General features: G+C 44.8%; 1 protein-coding gene and 1 long non-coding RNA gene across 3 annotated transcripts in view; one reads left to right on the forward strand and one right to left on the reverse strand.

Annotated features, from left to right (window-relative positions):
• Positions 1–26,190, forward strand: part of LOC116945961 (cadherin-7-like) — a 130,463-nt gene that overhangs the window by 49,663 nt on the left and 54,610 nt on the right. The window lies entirely within an intron of this gene.
• Positions 1,560–26,190, reverse strand: part of LOC142929131 (uncharacterized) — a 49,349-nt gene continuing 24,718 nt past the window's right edge. The window contains exon 3 of the long non-coding RNA XR_012945296.1: positions 1,560–3,567. This is a non-coding gene — a long non-coding RNA (uncharacterized LOC142929131). The remainder of the gene's footprint in view (positions 3,568–26,190) is intronic.

The following is a 26,190-nucleotide window of genomic DNA, read 5'->3' on the forward strand; positions in this document are numbered from 1 at the left end:
AATAATGTCCCCCTGACCTTTTGGAATTGCGATATCTTGTTCAATACACAACACCTCGCGGCACGCACACGCGCGTGGACTATACTTTTAAGTAACCCAGGCAAAAGCAGCTGTTCTTTGAAGGTAGCAAAAACTAAACCCCACTTATCTACGCCACGATGCACTCGAGTGAAGCTACAGTGAGACACATTGCGAGCATCTTAAGACCGGTTTTTTTTTTGGACACCTCGGCGTGGAACGGCGCTAAGGGCCGGCACTTACGGCATTTTTATTTTTAAATAACGGAATTGCCCGTTTATTTGTTCTTCCTTCTCTCCTTTTTGTTCTTATCGCAGGCTCAGATTTTTTTTTATCTCTTGCCAGTGGCATATCACGGCTGTATCGAATTGTCTCGTGTGATTGTCCCATATCTGACTGTCGCAGTCAAACGGCACGTAACGGTGTCAAATGAACAGTTGAAGTCTCACCAAGATTTCCTCGAGTGATAGTGCGAGTGTTTTTTTTTTTACCCCCAGCCAAAACCCTTTTATTATAGATACTGTTGCAGCATGTCGCAAGGTGTGCCGTATCGCACCGAATCGCACTTTAAAATCTTACTGCGCCCTGCTTTGTAATTTCCCTGGAGACCGGCGTACAAGGCGGTATTCTTTGACTGATGCTCCTATGCAGCTCATGTGCGCTTTTATTTTAAGAATCAAAACGGGGCTCCCGTGGTCTCTTCAGACTTGCATAGGAAGGAAGTTGCATCCGAATGTAATACCAACTGAAATACAATGCGGAGCTTTCAATTTTTATACGGGTACATCTTAGTTTCACTGCAGCATTGTGTTTTGTTTGTTTGTTAACGTAGGAGTATGATGGGTTAATGCAAGCACGAGGCGTACTCCGCAGCGACGGGGAGTATAAATAAATATTTCAACTTCGTTCGTGGCATGACTGGACGTGTGACTGTGTCGCCAGGCGCTGCTGCGATAAATGTGATTTCAATCAACAACCGGTGACATAGCCTCACACACAGTCACATCCGAATGAAGTTTAAGCATGTATTTCAGTCAAGGCTACGGAAACCCACAGTCCATGGAGAGTACACTCGCAACACATGCACCTCGACAGCCACGCACGTGCGCCCACGCCTGGGAATGTAACAGAGGCGGACCCTCTGTAAAGTTTCCACGATAGAACCTGGAATGTGTCCGGAGCAACCCTGCACCATGCTGATGGGAGCCAACAAATCCAATCGTCGTACATATGCTTCTGCTGTGCCGATACATCTGAAAATAAATTACCTGGTTAATTAAAGCATGTCCCCTCCATAGCATTTATCGCGTTTGGCAGGAGAGGAGTAGTGGTTCGGCCATTATATTATAATCATTACAACCAGGGGTTCAATTGCTCGCTAAGCTCTGGGCCAGCCCTAGGTCAACTCAGCCTTTAATGAGCACCTTGTGTAGTAGTAGTAGTAATAATAATGATTCATAATCATTTACACTTCTAAAGCACCTTTAACCCAGAGGTCGCAAGGTGATGCACAAATACACACACACAAAGGCTCACTCCAATAAAATCCAGCCCCAAAAACAAATGATTCAAGAAACATATATTTTTAAATAGGTGCGTCTCGAGATGGGATTTTAATGTATGCATGTTGAACTTATTTCACATCCTACATAGACAACCGTGCTAATTGGAAGTGCGGGGAAGGACAACAAATGAAAGGCAAAAAAACAGCTCTAAAGAAATGTGGACTGCTCCATTGGCTTCCTAATATCGGAAGCAGGAGTGTTCCAGGCAGGCACAGAAGCGCATCTTAAAGCGCACAATGCGGTGACCGTCTTTGTTCAATGGCCAGCCAAATGCCGCTGCTGCGAGGATGACCGGAGTTCGAGTGACGGTTCATGCTCCTTGACGAAATCAGCAAGGTGTTGTGACTCATATGTGGCGAGCACTCTGTGTGTGATGAATGCGACCTTATCATTAAGCGAGCGGGGGGGGGGGGAGTCAGCGGAGCGAACGTCCAACGGAAGTGAATTCCACGGCCTTGGGGCCACGGGAGACAAGCTCTCCCATCATCGTACAGAGACGGTGATCTCGGCACACTCAACAGGCCAGACACCCGAGACCAGCATACATACGTTGGAACATATGGGGAAAAGGAGATCCTGCACATATGAGGGAGCATCATCACTGAGGGCCTTGTAGGCGAGGAGAATAATTTTTAACTCTACCCCGAAACCGGACCAGCAGCCAAGGGAGATATGCCAGCCCAAACAGATTTAGATGAGTCAAACTTAAATAAGTGAAGCTAACAGACGAAGAAGAGAGCTAGTGGAGCAGAGCAGGAGTGGCAAAAAAAAGTCTGCCCGTCTCCCCCCACCCCCAATATTAGTAAGCCAGTTGTACAGGGTGCCGGCCACACTTGTGTGTTATTATCATCTGTTTAGGACCAATACCACCATTCCGTGCGGCTGAAATGCACTTCCCTGTGCGCACCGAATTTACATGCAACAGTGAATATGCATTTAGGAGGAGTGGTGGCGCAGCAGTTCATGCACCGTGCTATGAACTCGGCGACCTGAGTTCAATTCCTGGCCACTGCTGACATCAGCGGGGGGCGACCTCTAAAACAGTCCTGGGTTCCCCCTTCGCCAATCCGCGCTCATCGGCGTGGTGAAGCACGGTCAAACAACCGTCGCCATGGCCGACACAGCACGGGGAGGCATTCATCCTGCATTGGAATTGACAAGGGGTTGTAGATGATAGATTAATATTATTATTACTATGATTTCCCGAGCACTGGCGTGTCCGTGGACGTGTGTGGGGAGCGGTGGTGCAGCGGTTAGCGCGTCGCGCTATGAGCCCAGCGACCACAGTTTGATTCCCAACACCGGTGACGATTGTAATTGTCTGAACTTGTCCCGGGCCCCCCACCCCCCCAGGTCGACTCAGCCTCGTGTAAAACCATCAGCACTGAGGAGACAGAGGCGGTTAGGCGCGGCATTGGCCACCCACCCCTTCGTGTACAATGCCGGCCTTAATAGGTGCTCGCTAACTGCACTCGGCCCTAAAGTCTGTGAAGGATATACGAGGGGATATTTGTATTGTTTGTTGTGTGTGCGCGTGTAAGTCCTGTGCACCGATATCCGTGCGCGCCACACGCGTGCGTGTTGCCGCCTGATAGAGAGGTTATTAAACACAGGAGCACACTTGGGGGCTTTAGCGCTAAGAGTTGCAACCAGCAGCCTGGGCATAGGTGGGGGGGGGGTGAACAATGAGCAGGCACCCAACACACACCTCCACCCCTCCTGCCCCTAACCAACCACCTTATACCCGCTCCTCCTCCATGCTCCCCTCTTCAGATGGCCCCAGGACAAATCACCCTGGCCCGTGCACGCGCGCGCGGTAGGGGAGTGCATTACTTTCAGTCGCTGCTACGCCGCAGATAGGAAGCGCGAAATTCGGGCCTGGGGGTCATATTTTCCGAACGCCCGCACGCTTCTATTCGCGTGGCCCAGCTGCCGAGGACGTTGCACCCGTTGGGCCGCAGCGCCGTGTACACTGCCGCTCCATCTGTTGGAGGGAAAGATGCAAATACGTCAAGGTGCCTTCAATTCGCTTGCCACTTAGCGCCCAGTCGTCTCAACAGCCGCCTCCCAGACCCCCCCCACCCCCCACCGGGCCAGCGACTCTGCCCAGTGGTGACTCGCGTCTCCACGCGGCGCGCGGCGCTTGGTCTGGCCCACATCGTCCACTGCGGAGACGAGCTTGGCAGGTTTGAGGTGCAGGTGGCCAGCAACCGTGCACCGCGCACACACACAACGTGAATGCCGAAACCCCGCAGTGGCCTCGTTCACTGCTGGCCCAAGTGCTGCCATGGCACACCTAAATACAAGTGGGCACGGCACGTGAAGATGTATTGTGGCCAAAACCACGCCCGGCCACCTTTGTCTCCCCAGCGCTGGCTGAGTTTGATTCTAGGGCCGTGGCTAACATCAGTGGTCAGTGATATCTCAGTCTCCTTTCACCAACCGGTGGTAACTGGCCATTGTGGTGTAGTATGGTGATCCGAACCCACATGACCACCATGGCATGTGGAGGCCTTAATTCAGCAGTGGATTGATCAAGGGCTGCCCATCAATATTATAATAATTATTAATGCATTGGTTACTATTGTACATTTGTGTACACCACTGTTAAAAAAAATCTGGACCCGTGGCTGCAGATCTTCCATCTTAAAAAAGAGTACGCGTTGTATTGTTCGAGTGAGGCAGAGTCATAGTGGGTGCGAATGCTTAATTTTTCCCCTCCGATACTTTGCGGCGATGCCATGATTAAAGCGATCGTCTCTGATCGCGCAGCGTACGGTCAACGCAGCGTTCCGTTCGCCGATCATTGTGGCTCTTTCATAACGGCGGAGGAGGTTGAAATTTTTTAAATAAAAATCGTGACTGACTGCAACCCGCTGTCCGCTACAATAATTATACAGAGGCTTGAAAGCTGAATTTCACACAAAGTGAAAATGAATGAGGACGTGTGTGAAACAAGAATGAAAAGGAGATTGTATTTATTGAAAAGTCCTCCCAGACTCATTAAAATAAAAGAGAGTTATCTCTTACGTTCATTTTCGAAAGAAACGGTTCTTATTTGATGTACATAATTGGAGGAATTTTTTTTCAATATATTGTTTTAAAATAAAGGAAGCGAAATGCATGAAAGGAATTTTCACGCATTCCTGTAGATTGATAATTATCTTTAACTTAGTTCAGAATTTTGATTTAAAGCTTTCGTGACTGCAGGGATCCATATTCTTGGTTCTTTCGGTAAAGTCACGTGACTTTACCGAAAGAACCAAGAATATTACTTCAGCATCGTATGTGTCTTGTTTCCACTTATTAAATGGCTAATTCCTAAGCTTTTCATTAATCTATCATACACATGTAAAACATTTGTACATAAAACAAAATGTGTTTTTTTACCTAAGTATAGACGAGCTTAGATATCACCTGGATATAGACTGTTGGGGCAAATCCACATTAATGACAATTGATTCCTTAGACCTGACCACAACTATCTAGAAGATGACTCGGCCTACAATCTGATATGGTGCACCAACATTAGCACTGGGGAGAAAAAGGTGACTGGGTCTCATATTGAGCAGTGTTTCTTCCGGCAATAAATACACGCACACTTGAAATTTCTACATTGCTATATGCGAATGCTTAATAACTATAACCCCAGCGAACACATCTTGATTGATGGCAAGGTTCTGACCATTGCTGTTATGCCACACACCGCATATGATAAACTATCTCTCACAGACGTGAAACACTTTTTATGACTTATTTATATATTTTGTGTCCGATACCAATCGCGATGCCTCTGCGAAAGGGCAGGCGTGCGTTTGTGCAAGCACATGGCCACACGGCAGTGCCTCAGATTGTGTCAGGACCCGATGTGACACAGACGCTGAAATCATGCGGCGAGTAAATGGCCAATAGAACAAAATGAAGGCTACAGTCGTTTCAAGGAGGGCCTGGCGAGTCATCCTGTGAAACATCGCATGGTAAAGGCGTTATGGTCCATCACAAAACTCTGTATGGATGCCACTTTTGATAAACATTCACATGGACAGGCACGATAGCTGTGTACCCCAGGGCGATAATGCCTGTTTAGATACTGATCCAGCACCTCGTAAAAGATGGGTTCGATCCCTGCGTTTGAGCATTGCTTGACACACACAAGTCCTATTGTTCGCCGGGAAGGACTGAACGAATTCAGTCCTGGTGATGTCCTCCCCCTAGGGGTTTGGAGGAGAGGTCGAGAGAAGAGAGGACAGGCTGGAATTTATTTTTAAAATATGCGTACGACTGCTAAAAGGATCTGCCCGGTGTCTCAGAGGAAGCGTGCGTTTGAACGGAACGCGCTTTCTAGAGCAGTGATTTCAGTCCCAAAGCAAGCGCTCGCACTCAACCATTTCCAATTTCTATTTTCCATCGGCAGCCACTATGTGGCTGTAACTGGGTGGTTGCTAAGACGTACACTCTCATGATGAAACCGAGAGCCTCCGCCAGTAAAACTGTTCGATTAATTACAGCAACAAAAAAGATTGCGCATTTATTCTTAGTGTTTATTAAATAGATCACGCCAAAAAAAGTGACAGTCTTTGGGAAGCGTAGGTCGATGTTGTTTTATAAGCATGGTCTAAAGTGAGCTGCGGTTGAATGCATCGTCCAAGGGAGAAACTCAGGCACAATATGCGAAATTAAACAGTTATAGCTGTGCTGATAGGTGTAGCAGACCATACTTACTCATCAGGCATTGTGCGTTTTATGATTACTGGGTTTGTCTACCTCTGCTTTGCTGATGTAAATTTACCTAAAAGATTGCCGTTGAAATTAGTCGTCGCATTGTGTGTGTGTCCACTTATGTGTACAAGTGTGGCGTGGTAGACTAGTAGGTACACGCTTTAAGATCGAGACAATTTGGGAACGATTCCTAGCCACCACAATACTATATATATGGACTTGCCCAGTGTCTCCCCTAGGTCAACTCGGCCTTAAAACAAAACATGTTTTTCAGTGTGTTCTAAATGAACATTAAAGGTAAACGTAAGCTGTACATTGAGATTTGGTTGCTCACAGCACTACTGGAAGAAGATCCACCACTAGAGGGAGTTCTAGAGAGTCCCTGTCCAGAGTTTTTGGTCTACTCTTCACCGCCGGCCAAACACTTTGGATGAGTTCAGAGTTCTCACGCTTTGCCACACCACGCTCGACCCGTCAATCGACTCACTGTCACGCACCTATTTATACTGCAGAGTGGACACGGGGCAGGGCGGGGCGTATTCGAGAACGTTCCCATTGTTTCTGCTGTCGACATGGGAGATCGAACCGTCCATCTCCGAGGAATCCAATGTTCTCACCGCGGCAGCGTCCCCATCAAATGTTGGCCGGGCGTGTGTGCTGCTGGTTTCCTCCACGTGTCGTCGGTCTTCATAGGAACTCGCTCACAATGCTTTCACCCGACAACGCGTGAGGCTAAATTTGGTATCCTTTATGTCTCATACATGTAGGCAAAATCTTTTTTAAATAAAAGAAACCACCGCAATATTGTATCTCTGCGGGGAGAACCTAAGGAGGCTGATAATAATCTACATCATGAAACTTCCTTTGCCAGTACCAAAGTATAATAATAATAGGGTGTGTCCCATTTTTTTTCTGGCAATAAAACTGAAACCTTTTTTACAATTGAGACGAGGCTCAAAAGAAAGCCGTCTCTGGGGTGGACCAATCAGTTTCAAGGACAATGCATCACATATTATCGGTGTGTTTTTTTTTGTTTGCATTTTGACCACAAGCATTGTGGTTAATGCAGACATGATTCCTTGTTAAAAGGTTTCAGTTTTTTTGCCAGAAAAAAAGGAGAGGAACAACCCCATTATTAGTCTTCTAAGAAGCCTAATTGACTTAGGCATGGAGAGCGGCCCAGCGCTCGCTCAGCTCGGAGCCGTTCCCAGGGAGGGCCACGTGCTGCACCGCTTGTGGCGTTGCCATCCGCCGGCCTGCGTTGTGCTACCGAGACGGCGAGAGCCTCACGCCAGAGGAACAGGCAAGGACACTGATTCAGAGCAGAGCACAGATGTATCCTCTGGCACACGCTCCTGCTTCGGATGTTTTGGCTTTTCAAGAAAGTTTGCGTTCCGCATTGTGTAGCCATGTGTGTGTGTGTGTGCGTGCGTTCCTTTGTCGTCGCTTTCACTGGGAAAAGAGATCGGATCTTGACATTTGGTGTGTGCTTTGCGGGTTCGTGCCGCGTGATGTTCGGCACGACGCCCGACGTTTCGGTCCAAGTGATGGGAGCATCTTCCGGGGACAGCACACGGAGTGAAACGTTGGACAACCCGAAAACATTTCAGAGAGCTATGCAACACAATCGCAAAAAAACCTACACAGTAGTACTGACCCTCTCGTATAAATAAAATAGATTAGGTCTTAAATGTGCTGGACAGATAAAAAGGTTGGGGAAGGTGGGCATCCAAAATTGAAGATGAATTATTTTAAAGACTTCCTGGGCCTAACCCACGTCCTTCCTGAGGAAAGGCAGTGGTACAAATATGCAACATCTTCTTTTCCTCTCAGGAAATCAGAAAGAGTTGAATGCATTGTGTAAGACTGCTGAATCAGTCAAAATCCACAGCATTGTTAAAGAGTGTTGATTTTAATTCGCCGATCAAATGAAAAGAAGTATACTCTTCGTGAAAACACTCCCCCAGTAGGAATTGGCCAAACATCTTCATGCAGCGTCGTCTGACAAACGAGTCTTATTTCGCCAGACTTTCTTGTTTAAATAAAACGCATTATTATACGTTATTTTGCTATTATTATAATTCTTGCAGTAGAAGAAGGCTCTATGGAAACGGGTACAAAAATGAGTTTGCCTTAAACTAAACAAGGAAGTCACGCAGGATGGGTTGGAGCCTTTCCCCCCTGCTGCTCAAAGGAACTTCTGTTAGTTCTGTTAGTTTGACTCTTGGAGCCGTTGGTGTTGTCGCTGAATTGTAAGAATCCTACGCATGTTCTGGTGTGAATTAGGTAATTTTCAGTAGAGGTTTCCCTCGCTTTCACGCTGTTATGGATCTAACATATTTCTACCCAAAATTCGCTATATATGGTTTGAATTCACTCGAGTGCGGTCGGACGTGGGACAACATCGTGTGTGTGTGCTGTGTGTGCTACTCAGCTGGCAGCCGTCTCACACACAGAGATACACACACAGATACAAGCACAGAGATACACACAGAGAGATACACACAGAGAGATACACACAGAGAGATACACACAGAGATACACAGAGATACACACACAGATACAAGCACAGAGATACACACAGAGAGATACACACAGAGAGATACACACAGAGAGATACACACAGAGATACACACAGAGAGATACACACAGAGAGATACACACAGAGATACACACACATATACAAGCACAGAGATACACACAGAGAGATACACACAGAGAGATACACACAGAGATACACACAGAGAGATACACACAGAGATACACACACAGATACAAGCACAGAGATACACACATAGAGATACACACACAGAGATACACACAGAGAGATACACACAGAGATACACACACGGATACAAGCACAGAGATACACACAGAGAGATACACACAGAGAGATACACACAGAGAGATACACAGAGAGATGCACACAGAGAGATACACAGAGAGATACACACAGAGAGATACACACAGAGATGCACACACAGATACAATAACAGAGATACATACAGAGAGATACACACAGAGAGATACACACAGAGAGATACACACAGAGATACACACACGGATACAAGCACAGAGATACACACACAGAGATACACACAGAGAGATACACACAGAGAGATACACACAGAGATACAAGCACAGAGATACATACAGAGAGATACACACAGAGAGATACACATAGATACAGCATTGTGCGTGTGTGCTGCGTGCGCTATTCGGCAGGCAGCTGTCTCGTGTGGTGCATTGTGGGTTGGTAGATTCAGAATCAGTCTCTCTCTGTGTGTCTCTGTGTTGTCTCTCTCTGCTTGTGCGTCTGTCTGTGTCCCCGTGTCTGTGTTTTGTCTCTCTCCCACATTTAGCAATCTTTGAAACAATGTAATCAACCAGGTAAGGTGCTGACTGTTGTGTTAGCCAACTCTCTGTGTTGGATTGCATTGCATTTCTAAGTTCACTAGGTTTATATTCTTGGTTCTTTCGGTAAAGTCACGTTGAAGAGAAATAATAAAATAATATATATAAAACAATAAAATTCTCACGACGTTTCGACTGCAACACAAGCAGTCATCATCAGGTGTGAAAACCATCGGCACCTGATGATGACTGCTTGTGTTGCAGTCGAAACGTCGTGAGAATGTTATTGCTTTATATATTTTATTATTTTATTGTTTCCCTTCAACGTGACTTTACCGAAAGAACCAATAATATGAATCACTGCAGTCACGAAAGCTTTAAATCAAAATTTCACTAGGTTTGTTTTCTACCTGATGACGATTGCATGTGTTGCAATCGAAACGTCGTATTCTATTATTTAATGTATTTTATTTCTACGTGACTTTACTGAAAGAACCAAAGAGTAATTCCTGCAATCACGAAAGCTTCAAATAAAGTTTTAAGGATCATGTTTTATTTACCTTCATGTACATGATGTGATGGTTTCATCGAGCGAACAAAAGTGACATCACTACAACTTTTGGTGGAACAAGCAGGGAATTTGCCGAATATAAACTGACGTCTACTTTCGTATCAGTCTGAAACATTTTAAAACCATCCAACATTTCGTAATCTGGGTCCAATTTTCAGCTGATCTAAAATTTATATAAAAAATATATTTAAAAAATCGCAAACGCATCCTAAATAAATATTTTTTTTTTTACATCGCACAACCGAATATGTATATTTCCCTGCAGCAAAAAATAAATAAATTGGTTCCTTAAAATCGTGAGCACATTTGCCCGGTGCCACTGCAGGCGCTTCGCACGCCAATGCCTCGCCATCGCTGGACGGACAGAGTGAGGGCGCCCAATGCGATTGGCCCTGGGAGGGAGGCGGTGATTTGCGAGGGCCCTTCCCACTGGTGACTTCGCGAGCCCCCTGCGTAATACAGCAGGAGCGGCAGCAGCAGTTAGGTGGAGCGGCCCGACACGGCCAGTAAGTAGCAAAGCAGCCCCTCTCATTCTCATCCTCCTCCTAGGACAATTAAATGCTTTTTTTTTATTTCGCATGCTGCCTGTAAATGCCAGGGGGAGCCAGAATCGATACAACCATCTTGGTCACATGTGGGCTATAGAGCCAAGAGGAAGAGAGGTGAAGATAAAGCAGGGAGCAGTCAGTGGAGATAAAGGAAATCGGCAGGCAAAATCGTTTTCTCATTTTCTTGCGATATAACTTTCTTTTTTTCGCCTTTGCTCACCTCCCGACCGCCCGCGCTGTATGCAGAGAGATGCTTACGTCTCCACCCACAGAGTTTCTTGAAGAGAGGGGCATATGGAACACAGAGGGAATTGTCGCCCGTGGATATTACTCGGCAGCGTTTAAGCAGGCGGAAATATTATTCTTATTTAATAAATATAGAAATATAGCAAAGGGAAACAAATTCAAGGTTTAGCAAAGAAGAAGTCGAGATGGTGATAACAATGGCAATAAAAGAAAGCAACAGCGACCCAAAGACACAAAACTGAGAGCTCACAAATGTATTGCCGGCCCAATTTAGTTACATACATTTGCTTTGTTTTCTTTTTTCATGACAGTCATTTTATCAAACGAGCAATTCCCTGCAAAATGCTGCTCCGCGCAGCAATGCAGCCTAACTTTGTACTGAAAAAAATGAAACGAAAGAGGCCATGCGTGCGACTTAAAAAGGCAACTGTGAGAAATTAGACTTAATGCAGGTCGCTGTTATTCTTTCTTCCCTTTAAAAAACATTTCTTCTTCTTCACAATTTCCCCAACGCCTTTCATTCGTCGTAGAACCAAATTCGCCCAGCAAATCGCCAATAAGCACGAGCACGCCCCGCGCACCTCGAGCCTCGTGGGACAGAGGTGCGGGCAGCAAAACGGGGGGTTGTGGTGGTGGTGGTGGAGCGGTTGGCGGAGGAGCGGTGGGGGAGGTCTGAGAGGCAGAGGCGGTGGATCTGTACTCCAAGCTCATTCTGAACGGGCGGCCTCCACGGGGACCGCCCGCACGGTGATGTAATGTAATGTGTCAGTCACAGCTTGCCTCGGTGGAGAGACGCGCTGCAGAGGAAGGAGCGTGGCTCTGCAGAGGAGCGCGGTGGAAGCCGCTTGAGAGGGCTGTGTGGGATAAATTGGAAACGGGATACGGGTGTTCATTTTTTTTGTTGCTCTGCCGGTCGCGACGCTGATTCGGAAAGGCGGGGCCTGAGGGAGGTAGAGGAATAATGTTTTCCTGTTTACCCTATTAGTGTCATTAGACTGAAAGCATTTTTTGTGGCACACACCTGATGTCGCCATTAATTGGCGAAGGAGACTGTTTTATGCTCAGTGGGGAGGGGAAGTAGAGCAAATGGGGTTTTAACAAGATGTCATAACGTGTATGTTACAGCTTCATTCCGAGACTAAGAAAATTAATTGAAAGAAATTATGGTGAAAAAGTGTGTGGCAATGTAAAAAGCTTTACTTCCTCAATTAAATAATGCATTTAATACTTTAGCTGTGATTCCGCTGTTTCCCGAGAATCTCTCGAGATGCCATCTGCACCATCACTGCATCTGCCTTCAAAATCGTAACAATCGTGCACGTAATTTTTTTTCCCATTAACCCCGTGTGTCAATTATCCTGCAGTAATTAATTGGATAAATTAAAGTTTCATTCTTCGCACTGTCAAACACAATTTCTCTGGTTTTATTCTGTGTAATTTAATTTTTTTTCAATTTCTCCCATCTTTTAATCTCTTTTTTTTTTGTCTTATTGCTGTATCCCAAGGGCATCAGTAGAGTCTGAGGGCATTTGATTAGCGGTTGCCTGTTAAAGGCATACATGATACATCACCAGCTGTCATGACACAGAATGTGAGAGAGAAAAAATTACCAACAATTTGGTAAACATTGTTTGACTCACCTCTGGACCTCTTACAGACTTTGGTGTCAACCCATCAAATCCCTTAAAACACATGCACACACAAAGCCCTGGTAGAGGGAAAAAAAATACTTAAGAATGTGATAATTGGTACACTGTTATATATGTGTTTGGAGACATGCTGAGTTTTAGAATATTTTAAAATGTTGGACTTTTGCCAATGGAAAAACACTTGGAAGAGCAATCCTCCCTCTTGCATGCTCCTTTAAACCATAGCCTTCATTAGCAAAGGAAATGCCTCTCTCCTCTCGCAGTAGACTAATAAGTGTCAGAAAAGTAGGACAGCGATAGGAAGGAGAGTAAAGGAGATGGAGGGGGAGAGTAAAGGAGATGGAGAGAGAGAGAGAGAGACATGGAGCCTGAGAAAGACAGATATGGAGATTGGAAAGGAGGGGTGAGTGGTGACTACTCATTTTTATGACTGCTGTGTACAACTTTACAAACATCTCTCGCTTTCATATTTAAATCAAACAACGGGAAACTTTGCTTTCAAATTGAATTCAACAAAATAAGTATGTTGTATATATATGAAAAAATCTGTATATAAAGTTTTATTTCAAATGCGACGTTATAAAAAAATAATATCTCGATCCTCATACTTAATTTTCCCAGACTGGCTCATAAGAACGTTACTGCATACGACGCGTATTGTAAAGGCTTCCATTCGAGAGAGCCTTGGATTTTCAGAGGGAATGCGTCTGGCCAAGTGCCCCCACTTGGGCCAAGCGCTGTCTCCCGATAGGTGGTGGTGGGGGGATCGTTTAATAGATTCCTTTTCTGCAAGGGCTGCGGCACGCCGGCCCACGGTGTGTGCACGCGTAAAGCTGCCAAGAAGGGGAATAACCGCTGAGCCTTATGAAATGGAAATGGGGGACGTTGGTGGTGGATAGGGGTGGCGGCAAGGGTAGGCTCGGTGGGATGGTGTGGGCGTGGGGAGGGCGGTGGGGTGGTGTGGGCGTGGGGAGTGCGGTGGGGTGGTGTGGGCGTGGGGAGGGCGGTGGGGTGGTGTGGGCGTGGGGAGTTCGGTGGGGTGGTGTGGGCGTGGGGAGGGCGGTGGAGTGGTGTGGGCATGGGGGGTGTGGTGGAGTGGTGTGGGCATGGGGGGTGTGGTGGGGTGGTGTGGGCATGGGGGTGCATTGGGGTGGTGTGGGCATGGTGGTGTGGTGGAGTTCGCCGAACAGAGTGCAACAGCGCAGTGCCACATGGGAGAATACGTGACTGAAGGATGAGAACAAACGACGACTTCAAGCCATGGAGGGGCTAAACGCACATTATGGCATTAAATGGGGCGGCATCAACTTTTCATGCCAAAAGTCAAAATAAATTATTCGACATGCACCGTTAACCGACGCTAAGGTCGTGTGCGCACGAGCTTCGATGGCCTTGCAAGTCCAGCCGGCTTGCCTCCGAGCTCGCGTTTTTACGTTTCAAACCCCCATCTTGACCCCAGCGATAAGTTATGATGACACGCTCCGAGAAACGTCCACAAAATAAGTCCGCCGTCCTTCGGAGGAAACGTCGCATTGGATAACTCGTGGATGCAGCTGTAACGTCATTTGTGAGCGTGAGCCGCTGCGTGCTGGAGTCACAGTCACTTTGTGTTAAGAAAGCCAAAAGGACTTTGCAATGCTTGCCCCAATAAGGCTACTTCTTTGTCTGATTGTACGTAAATGAACCGTCCGCTGCTTAATGAGATGTGTGTTGATGAGTCGAGCTCCCCTGTGCAAAGTAACAGGAAGACAAGTAGGAAAGAAGACACGTGTTTGTTTCAATCGTGTTATTCGGATCAAATGGGATCACGCATCAGATGCTTATATTGACTGTCACTTTGGCCTGGACCGTTGAGAATTTGGGTTTGAATTGGGGCAGCCACACGTGGTTAAACCGGGTTCTCAGGTGCTGTGAATTGATGACTTTATCCCAGTTACCAATGACTGCACGCCAAAAAAATAAATTATATTGTGTTTTTTTCCCCCCCGCTTCATTTAGCCACAATTCAGCATTTTTGAAAAAACATTTAGTTCGATAAACATGTTCCAAACATTTCTATGCATCAGAGTGTGTCGAATAGTCAGCTGTTTAGTGTGTGGACGATGAGGTCACATGAAGAGATTTCAGAAGCAGCTCCATGATGTCTCCTTCCACGGGCGATTTGACTTGCATGGGCTTGCGCTGCTCTAAGAGAGTTCTCATTATGTGATGCGCAATAACGTTGGGAAATATTCAACATGAATTGTATTTTTCCCATTCCACTCTCTGCATTTTTCCTATCGATGTACCCTTATGGCGATTCACTACGTAAACGCTGGCACGTTGTCTCATTAAAGTGAGTAATTATTGCAATTTACACTTCAGCGATGGTCATTGTGCTCTTCATTCTTACGCTACACTTCCCATTGTTCATGCAGCATTTAATCAAATAGCGGTTACCACGTTTATGATTTTTCTTAACGGTTTTTGTTTTTATTTACTGAATAAATGCGTTTTTTGTTGTTGTTATAATGCACACATGCTCAACATTGCAAGATAATCACTCCAACTGATGTTTCAAAAACTGTTGGCCCTCGTTTAGCTGCTACACCTCTTACTTTATGTATAAGTGTATCTAGATAACAGCCGTGTGGATGTGGAATGAGACTCTTACTTGCTCTATCCTTAACGCAACGGCAGCGCACGGGGTGGACTTTAAAGACGATATCATGATGATAATAATATTGATTTATTGACATGTTTGTCATTCCACTTACAACTCAAGAATCAAAATGAATACGAAGATGAGCTCGACGTGTCCGGCCCGTTTGTCAATCCACTCCTGCACGAGGGCCTCCCCGTGCCTCGGTTTATTTGACCATACTTCCTCACGCTGGTCAGTGCAGGTTGGTGACGGAAAGGAGGAGTACAGAACAGTAGTGGATTTTTTTGCTGCACTCCTCTTCACTGGCCACGAGACGACTATTTAACCTGCTTTATGCCTGATGGCCCACCCATCCGGGCACTATCCAGACCTAATTTTGCTTAGCTACAAATATGAGTTATTCATAATATCGTTTTTTTGTGGGGGTTAGATCGCGAAAATATAACTGTGTCGTTAAACCCGCCACCACCCGACACAGATAATTAGTAAGGTTTGTCACGTTGACAGAACATGGCAATTCGTTCTTAGTACAGCACACCGGTGTGTTGGAGAGCCAAACCACAACATTTACAATCTGAGTACGACGTTTCACCAGTAATTACAACTAGCATCATCAGGCGGAGAGACAAATTTGTGGATAAATCCTCCTGTTTCGCGATCTAACCCAAAAAAACGTATAATATGGATGATGTTGGTCGCGAAAGCCAACGTGTTCAAATGAGCTATTCACCACATATTAGGGCAGAATATCCTATTTTCCAAAAATACACGGTTGCGTTTTTTGACAGCAAATTACTTCACCTGGAGAGCAGGCAATACTTTTCTTTTTCATTTTCATCGGCATCGTGGCGCCGATGAATACCAATGCGTTGAGCTTTGCTGTCCTTCACGACGTGGTGCCAATTGGGTAGGTCTCGTCATGCAAATCAGCATGGCGAGAGTGGTCGGGGGCAAGGGGAGGAGTTGAAGCGACGGGGATTGGGGAGGGGGGGCATCCATCATTCGGCTTTTGAGTCGAGAAACCAGAGGGAAGCGGCACGTGGATGACCCCCTGCGTACACGGTAACCTTCCTTTGTGCACGGACGCTGCCAAAGCCACCGATGAAGCTCACGTAAAAAAAAACGGACAAACTTAGCGGCGGCATTAAAGATCACCCTCCCTCGTACATCACGTGCCCCATTAGAACGTGATTTGTTGGTAACGGGGGGAGATACCTGCTCGCCTCCTCAGAGCATGTGGAAATGGTTTTGAAATTTTGTGAGGGCAGCTAGCTAAGGGGGGATGTCATTAAGCATATTAGCAATGGCTTCCCCTTCTTTGGCCTTGCATCGGTGTGGAATATATGATAAGCATCGCTATATATACCCTGGAAAGCACACGTGGGTGTCAGCCACGCTTCGGCCAGGAGTCGGGCCTTGTTTGGGATATTTGGTGACTTATCTTTGCGTGTTATTTTGTAAGTGTCAGAAAACCACAGTGTCCAGAGACAATATATCGTGCTCAAAGTCTGAATACGTGGCATCTTAGATCCCATTTCGCCGTACTGCATTGCGAAGTAGGTGTCTCATGCAAGCCCCATTTCTGTGTGATCCACCAACCCCACATCCAAGGTATTGGATTATAAACGTGCCTTTGCCACGTCTTGGAGACCGCACAGAGACTCGTGACCTAGTAGACAGCTGCTTCCATCTTACGTTCTTAAAACGAGGCAATATGATGGGAATAGGAATATCTCACAATACCGAAGGAGGAGCTAACGAAATGTTCATGCATTGTTTAGAGTGGCGTGTTATTACGGAATGGACAAATTCAAGGATTGTTTTTTATATCCCGAGGACAGCTACCTCCACTCGAGGATGATCTTAGGAAAACCAGCAAAGTTGGCAACCCTCTCCATTACAAAGGAGCTTGGGTGCATCTCCACACACTCCTCCAGAACTGAACAAAACAGATAAGCAGACATCATGGGACCTCCTTTGCCACAGCTGTTTTGTTGCCAGTAAAAAGGGGAAAACCCTATTATATTTTGGCACTGGCAAAGGAGGTCCCATGATGTAGATGCTCACCCCGAGCTCTCATTACTCTGATAGTGGCGTTGTCTTTGGGCTGTGTACGCCTTTTGGCGCCCTCTGGTCTAACACCGTTTGAGACGAGGCTCAAAAGAAAGCTGTCTCTGGTGTGTACCAATCAGTTTCAAGGACAATGCATATATTATCAGAGTATGTTTTTGTTTGCATTTGACCACAAGCATTGCGGTTAATGCAGACATGATTCCTTGTAAAAGGTTTCAGTTTGGTGTTTTAACATCTTAACACAGCTGTTTTGTTGCCAGAAAAACGGGGAAAACGCTATTATCAGATAAGCAGACAATGTATACTTCGTATGTCATTACACATTTTTTTTTTTAAACAAAACCCATTGCTTCCATGGCCTTTTGTGAGGGCATACATTCAATAGCATTGATTCTATAGAAGCAAACTGTGGGCCGATTTCAACATTCAATGACTCATCAGCAGATCCAGGATGTATTGCTGCTATCGAGAAACAGGTCCAGAATTTGCTTGTACTTTACCGAATCAGTGCTGCCGAAATGGTGATCCCAGAAGGTCGTGGGATAGGATGGGTTGTGTAAAATGTCTTTCAAAGTGGATCAACATGTATGAAGTAGACATCGCTTATCTAGTTTGTGACTTATATTCTCTACAAGGACACGAATGGTTATCGTGTGTCCTTTAGAACGTAGGCCATCTCACACGCCAGCTGGTGGAGGCTCTCCCTACGCAGTCCTACCTGGGCGGAGGAAGGAGAATGGGCAAGAACGGTGTAACGTTTCCTCCTCTCAAACATGACATTGCGCCTTGTAAAAAAAAATGCAGTCAGAGATCCATCGCATGTCGAAATTATTATCAGAAAGGTGGGGTGTAGTCGCGGGGGAGGGGGGCGGAGGGCAGGGAAGGAGGCAGAGACGTGAAGAGGTTTCTCACGGAGTCTGAAAGGGGACCTTTGTGGGAGAAGCAGCCAGCAGGCTGGCGCGAAAACGGCAAATTCAATATTGCGCGCGGGAAGCGTGCAGAATATTGAATAAGATCTGCAGAGGCAGCATAAAATTGCTCGCGAATTTAGTAACGTCAGCAGGGTGGGCGCTCGGACGTACATCACGCCGCATTAAGTCCGCACAACGAGAATTCGCTGTGAATCCGCAACGGCTCACTCGCCGTTTCACGTTCCACTCGCATGCGTCGCGATTTATTGCCGGTGCACATTCACATTCTGCCCGCCGACCCCACCGACCCCACCGACCCCGCGACCCCCCCACCCACCCTTGCACAGAACGCTCCCGACAAAAAAAAAGAGAGAAAAAAACACCACCACTTCCTCCTGCACCTCCTCCTCCTCCTCTTCCGGCTTTTACCACGCTCAGATAAAAGTTCCCGTTCCGCAGGGGCGAAGCAGCGCAGTGGGGGGGGGGGGGGATTAAGATGTGCGCGCCACTGTGAGCGCGCGCGCGCGCGCCTCTTTGTGCGCGCGCGCGTGCGTCCGTGGCTTTGAAAATGCAACAATGCACGGGATAATTGAGTTTGCCGGAAAAATACAAGGGGAGAGCAATCGGGGAAAAAAAAATGAAGACTGTGCATTATTGGAGAACGGCTGCATTTCACATTTGTGTATAGACGTTAGTGTAATCCTATTGTGTATTGAATGACACAATGTCATCCATCAGACCACAAAGATCAATAACAATTCCCATTATCTATGGGGGAAAATACCCCAGGGTAAATATGTAAACGTTAAGCATCTATCTGTTTTTTTATATATATTATACATTCATTTAAATTTGGTAATATATTTCACGTTTAATGATCATTGTTCATTTACGTATTATTATGGAGGAATGGGCACGGTGTAGGCTATTGCACTGGGTTAGTCGATTGGGAGGTTGCAAGCCAGCATGTGGTTGTTCCAACGTTAGATGTTTACTGGGATCTCTGAATCTGCTGTGTGGTTCTCACCCCTTACCGTAATTCCGCCACGAAAGAGTTTTGAGCTTGTTTCATTTTTCATTAGTTTCACCCTTTCCGCTTATACACGATCAAACAGTGATTATTTATGACCAAGCAGTGAGTACATATATACGTGTTACAGTAACTATGTACATCACTAGCTTATGCATGCGAGTGTTGTGCCACAGGCATTTTTCTTAGTCACGCGCGTGTGCTGTGTTATAATGACCAATGTATGTGCCTTCACGAAAGACAAAATCACCTGGAATGCGCCCAATCTTGTGAGACCTGGGAAACTGAGTAGCGTTGCGTCTGGATAGTGTTCATGTATTGGTGACCACCATGCCTAACAGGCACTCTAGGTTGTGGGGCTACTTTGTGGGAATACAGAAGACGGCACGGCAAAATCAATTATTGTACTGACCAACTTGGTCAGTGATGGTTGGTGACTTCACCAATCATCACTGACCACCAACCATCACTGACCAACTTGGTGAACTGTACGTCATGTAACTCCGACGACCCGCAATGGCATTGTTTGTTTAGGCGAATGATTTTACGGATTACTGTCATACAGTTTGAGCGCGAGATATGCACGAAAAATAAGTAGGTAAATAAATATGCTTGTCAATGTTCAACGTGTGAGCGGACGTCAGCCCCACGTAGCCACAGAGCCATGTGACAGCCTCCTCCAGCACGTGCCGGGCAACAACAACAACAACCACCAGCCCGCTCGGCACGCCGTGACGCACTTCACAGTCGGACTCGATGGTGCGCCACGATCTCCTGCTCCCCGCATTCACACCGCGGGGCTCTGTGGAATGCGTAAGTCCACAATGGAATGCACATCGTGGACTTACGACTCATTTAGCCTCGGCTTCGCTCGCATATTAATATCGTGAATGTTGGAACCTGTCAATTTTACGGTTAAATGTTAGTGATCACAGACCGCATCGTGAGATGCAGAGAAAACGCCTAAGGTTGTCTATTTTTTTTTCAATTGAAAAATTACACTTCGGCTTTAATTGCCCTAGGCCCCAATAATTTGGAAAAATGGTGGTCATACTAGGCCTCTCATCTTTGCCGGAATCCCTTATTGAGGCGAGGTAGCATTCGGTAAATTAATCTTTGTTTTCCCGCCAACAACTCCCAAACTGACCTGGTGGGGCAGGTCTTCCAAAGTGGCTCAACTATTATCATGGTCCACTCCTATATCCTGTCATCTTGAACGTACGTCATCACTTTGCCCCATGCGTGTTCCAGTCGTGGTGTCTTAACGTTACCAATGTCCCTTGCTGCCGCTTGATATAATCCACAACTGGGAATGCCGCTTGAATGTAAACACAATACAAACGTTGTAAACATTGCGTGCACTTTTTAAACAGTTGGCCATGACTATGTGTGTGTGTAGTTCAGTAGTGTTAAAATACTGTACTATATACATTCATGGACTTTTGTCAAACCATTGTTGAATGGTTAGCCTCCCCATAGTTGTGTTACTCATGGGAGTATGTTTTTCACCATACTTCACCACATTGGCCAGTGAGGTTTTATGAAGGGAACCCCAGGATCAGTTCAGATATCGCTCGCCACTGATGTTAGTCGTAGGCCGGGAATTAAAAGCATAGCACAGTGTGTTACCTACACAACTGCCACTTTCCTCCAGGATTAAATATTCACTTTTAAATACTTCTACGAGTGTTTAATCTGTGTACTTCCAGCAGCAGAAACGAAGGAACATTAGTTGGGGTAGTTAATTTATGTTTGCTTTTGTTCCTTTTTGTTCCAGTGTTACGAATCATTTTACATTTGCAATGAATTCATGAAAGATAACGCATTTTGTAACACTTATCCGAGCCAAACATCTGGCGCATTTCCTCGTTTTTCAGAGACGACGGCACTCCAGGCCACGCAATAAATCAATCCATCACCCAGTCAGTCATTGTCCTTTATTTAACCAGGTGACAGCCCATTGAGACACATTCATTGTTTTACAAGGGCAAGCTGAGAAAGGACTTTCTTTTGTCGTCATTCAGTTCGGAGAAATGTTCAAATTGCTGTTTGGGCCTCAGCACTAACATGCAATGGCATAGTCTTGCACGCGATTTTGCGGGGTCTTTAACAATTACTTTAGTGATTCCCTGCGTTTAAAAAAAAACATACATTTGCTGGAATCTAACTATCCACTGTGTGCCAACTGGCTCGTTGTCAAATGCAATCACCACTTAGCTGTTGTGTCACCTGCTTGTGTTGCACCTACTTATTTGTCACTTTCTGCCCTGCCTTTTTCCAGACGTCGTGAGCATCGTCCTTCCTATTTATTCACTGTCAGTGCATTTACTTATTCATTCGCCGAGTCGTGAGTGTGCATTAAGTGGATTTGGCATGTAGAATTGCCCCACTGTTGCTGAGATTGTAGAATCGAGGTTGCTCGGGAAGCAAAGTGCGATTCTTAACACTGGGCAAACGTCCAGAGGAGGGGCGAGTTTAAAATAATAGGTCTTACATTTTATAGGGCCAAGTTTGGATTTAATTTAAATTTTGGGGGGATTTTGATAACTTTCAGGGTTTATGCACTAAATGCAACCATTTTCATAATTTCAAATTGTAATAGTTCCGTTTTTAATGTCATATTTAATTGGAAAAACAATAACGTCAATGTAAACATATTTATTTTATTCCAATAGATTAAGCAAAAGTGGCATCACGTAAATGGCACTTTTGGTGGGGAAAAGCACGTAAGTGACATCACCGTGGAGGTGATGTCACTTCCTGTGGTGTCACATTTTCAGAACAATCCCTCGCAAACAAAAAGTGTGTATCTGAGGTGTGATTTTCAGGTATTCCTGATACATCTGGTGGGGGGTAGGGAGGAAAGGGGGAACAACGTTCACCAAGTCCACAGTGCTTTGACGCTGCTGACTAAGTCTGTTGTGCTCAGATGAGACAAAATGCGTGGCCTGTGTGACTGTGCGGACGCTGCAGTTGCACGGAATGAGAAGCAAGGCAAACGTTTAATGCTGCTGGAATTTTTGTTTTTTAAACGACGAGACTATCACTGCTGGGAACATTGTTCAGTGTGTGCTTTGACAAAGTTCCACAATTGCAAAAACACTGTTCAATGTGGACAAAGATCAACGTTTCACAACGGTGTTGGAATATGGTGGCAAAAATGTATGAATGCTATCTTTTGTTATATATTGCAAAATGTTGACAGTTAAATTTGTATAGGTTGCTTTGTTAGAATAGCTTACTTTTATAATTTATTTTAGATAATGGTAAAAACTTCCCTCTTTTGGAAAAGTCTCGATAATTAATCAGTTTTTCCATGAGCATTGTTGATCTGTCGTCCATAAAACCACACTCTAAACGCCAGAGTAAGTTTAATCAGAAATGTGTGTGATTGTGGCTTTGTTATCAGATGCAGTGCACATTTGAACTTGAACTTTTGTTTTATTAGTTAGCCTGCCAATATACATTTATGTAAAAGAATGACAACATTGCTGGAAAAAAAGTATTTAGTGTATTCAGTTGAAATAATCAGATATCGGAAGCTAAGAAGTTTAAAGCCTGGTTCGTACCTTTGTGGAAAGTTTGCTTTAAATACGAGGTGATGTAAGCTTGGACTACAAGAAGATGCAATATAACCATGGATCATTGAAACCATCTGTGTGTAGCTTTGAGTATGATCCAACTCCCTTGAATGAAATTGGCCAAACATCCTAATGCCAGACTGCTGATAATTATTCTTGAGGCTCAGCGAAGCTATTCTAGATAAATAAAGGGCATTGTTATGACGACATGAAATTATTTTATGTCAAAATACAATCCGATATATGTAATCTATTATCCCCAGTGCACAGTTGAAAATTGGAGGGTGATGCTGTTCTCCATCATAAGCCGTGGTATCAATTCCACATTAATATGGCAGGGACCAGTCCATCCAAAACGCATACATGTTTGAGATACAAGTCTAAATTTAGGGTATTGCAAATGTCGCCAGATGCAGGTGAGATATATCACAGGTTTAGAGGACTTTTTCAATTTTCCCAAATAAAAAGCAATCTAGCACCTCCTCTCTTGTTATTTAAGGAACTCGCACGCACAATCCCATGTCCACAGTATAATGAACCAAGATGTAACGATTGAAAAATATGTACACCACAAAGAACCAATAACAAAGAACAAGCTGATAAGCCTGTAACCAAATGTCGGCACAATCCCTTAATCCCTGAAGTTTCTTGAAAAACAAATAGCATCACGAAATGACAGAGGAAGGCTGCATTTTTTGTTGTTTTCAAAGGATGCTTTTGCATAAGCAAAAGCAGTATCAGTCCCCTTAAAATAAGTTAAAATAAGTCGCCCGAGGTGGCCTGGTGCTTAGGTGCAAAGAGAGTTGGTTGGCTTGGCCCAATCATGAATGAACGTACAACATTTTAATCAACACGAGGCTTTACACCACATTTGGCAGAGTTCCAGCTCTGAAAATATAAACATTTTATTTGACTGTCATACAAAGACACATCATTAATAAAGTGTCACTTGCAGGCAAATTAGAAGTAGTTCTACAATATCTCCTTCCATGGGCCATTGTCTTTGCGAAGCGATAAACCACTGCAAGATAGTTTTGAATGTGCACACATTTGTTTGATGACCTGTCACCAACAACACAATTTGGAATACAACTTACAGACAGACAAACAAATAATTGTGTTCACAAAATCTATCTGGCATGCAGCTTGCATGCACACTGAAATTTTGTATTCTGTTCTACATCAGCTGAAGGATATAATATATACATATAATGAAAACAACGCTTCTTATATTTACGATAATGAAAAGGGCTCCTCCAGTTTTTTTTCCTAGCCCACTCCTGTCTGGGGGTTGGAATGTTTAGTTATATTGAAAATGCCTTTGTGTCTGTGTCAATTGCCATTGAAAAGAGTGACATTCTTTTTTTACTGAAGCCCCCAACTGCGCTGTACAGGGGCACTTAGGCAGAATAACACAAAGGTCCTTTATGGCCCGAAGCACCGGCTCCTTTTTGCACGAAGTTTACCAATACATGTAGCCGTTTCAACAAGGACTGTTAAAAAAAATCCTTTACAGCTCAGGGGAGTCTCTCTCTCTTTGTCATGCAAATGAATGAATCATTGCATGAAACAAAGACTGAATGAATTGCTCTTTATTGCCAGGTCAGGCCTAAAAACATCATTTAATGACTAACAGATGCCAAACCTGTCAACATGGGTGGCCTGGGATCCAATTGTGTGCATAATTGTTGGATCAACTAGTCTAAAATAAAGGTGCAAACGTGAAAGGTCCAAAATCATTCATGCAACGTGCAGTAAAATATATCGCTTTGTTTTCCAAACAAAATTAATTACAGTCCATCTCATAGTTACAACACATGCATGCCGTTTAACTAACTGCTTGTCATGTATTTACAAGACGGAACCTTTTGGAGAATGCTTAAGTATTTTCCTCCGTGAGAAGCAATGCAATGCTGTGTAGCTGCTAACAGTGACAGGCAGACGAACATGTGGCAAGACCAATTCGGGACCAAAAACAGATTCGCTCGAAAATAATTTAATTCACTCAAAGCGATTCTTACGATGCACTGGAACAGTGCTGCATTGAGCTCCTTTAACGAAATGCATGTAGTTTTCTTAATGGCCTGATTAAAATACAATATATGTCCCTCATTTACATAATTGGCCTCCCTGAAATACTATGGGAATTGTTACTTATAAATGCACCCCAATTGAAGGTTCTACCAGTAGCAAAGAAGAAAGATGTACCAGGTCAGTCTCGTTAAGGCTTAATAATTGCAGTCGCAATGGTGATAATGATGGTAATGATGATAAAGGTGCTAGGTGATTAAGGTGAATTGTGATATATGTTTATGGCTAAGATAATGATGATGATGGAGGTGATAATAATAAATTGTGATAATAATGATTGATGATAATCGTGATGGTGATTAAGGCAATGACAAAAATTACATAAATGATGATGATGGTGACGATAGTGATGTGATGATGGTGACAAGCAACACTGGTATTGCTCGCATAGTAAGTATGATGTTATAGAGGCAATAATGATGCCGCTAGTGGTCTTGATGATAATAACAATGATACCGAACATTGTTGGTGGTGGTGGTGATGATAATGATGGTGATGGTGACAGTGGTGTTGATACTCATATTAATAATGATGACGATGGTTGTGAGTCGAAGAGTGATGATAATAACAATGGTGTAATCAGCAAACAGAACGTGTTAGATAGTTTTGACATTAACTGCCTTGATAAACCGATTGATCTGGGCTACGCGTGTATGTAATGTTTCGCATACATGAATGCATGCATCTGTGCTTTTAAGTGTGTGCACTTTGTAGTTTTGGAAATGAGAAAGGCATGGATGCGCATCTGTTTACATATGCGCGTGTATGTGGGGAGCCGAGTGTAGCGGTTAATGCGCTGCGCTACGAACCTGGCGACCCGAGTTCGTTTCCCGCTCACGGACGACGCCAGTCACGTTATTCTGAACTGGTCCTGGGCCTCCCCTAGGTCGACTCAGCCTCAAATAAATACCTGGTGCGGTGTGCAAACATCGCTACTAGGCAGACGATGGCGCGGTCGGGCATGGTGCTGGCCACCCACCCACTCGTGCGCCGTATCGGCCATCGCACAAGTAAAATGTGGACATATTGGTAAATATTAATCGGATAAATGTATATTTAACTTATTTTCGTGACATGAGGGCAGAAACATGTTTAGTGTTATTTTTTTGTTTTCTAAAATGCTTCGTGTAATTTCTTTTGTTTAAAAAAAATCCTCTACAATTGTTTATTTTGTATATTTTTTTTAAGCA

The sequence above is a fragment of the Petromyzon marinus genome, chromosome 25 (genome assembly GCF_048934315.1).
Source record: "Petromyzon marinus isolate PM22_M1 ecotype Great Lakes invasive population chromosome 25, UKy_Petmar_22M1.pri1.0, whole genome shotgun sequence".
In the NCBI taxonomy this organism is placed as follows: domain Eukaryota; kingdom Metazoa; phylum Chordata; class Hyperoartia; order Petromyzontiformes; family Petromyzontidae; genus Petromyzon; species Petromyzon marinus.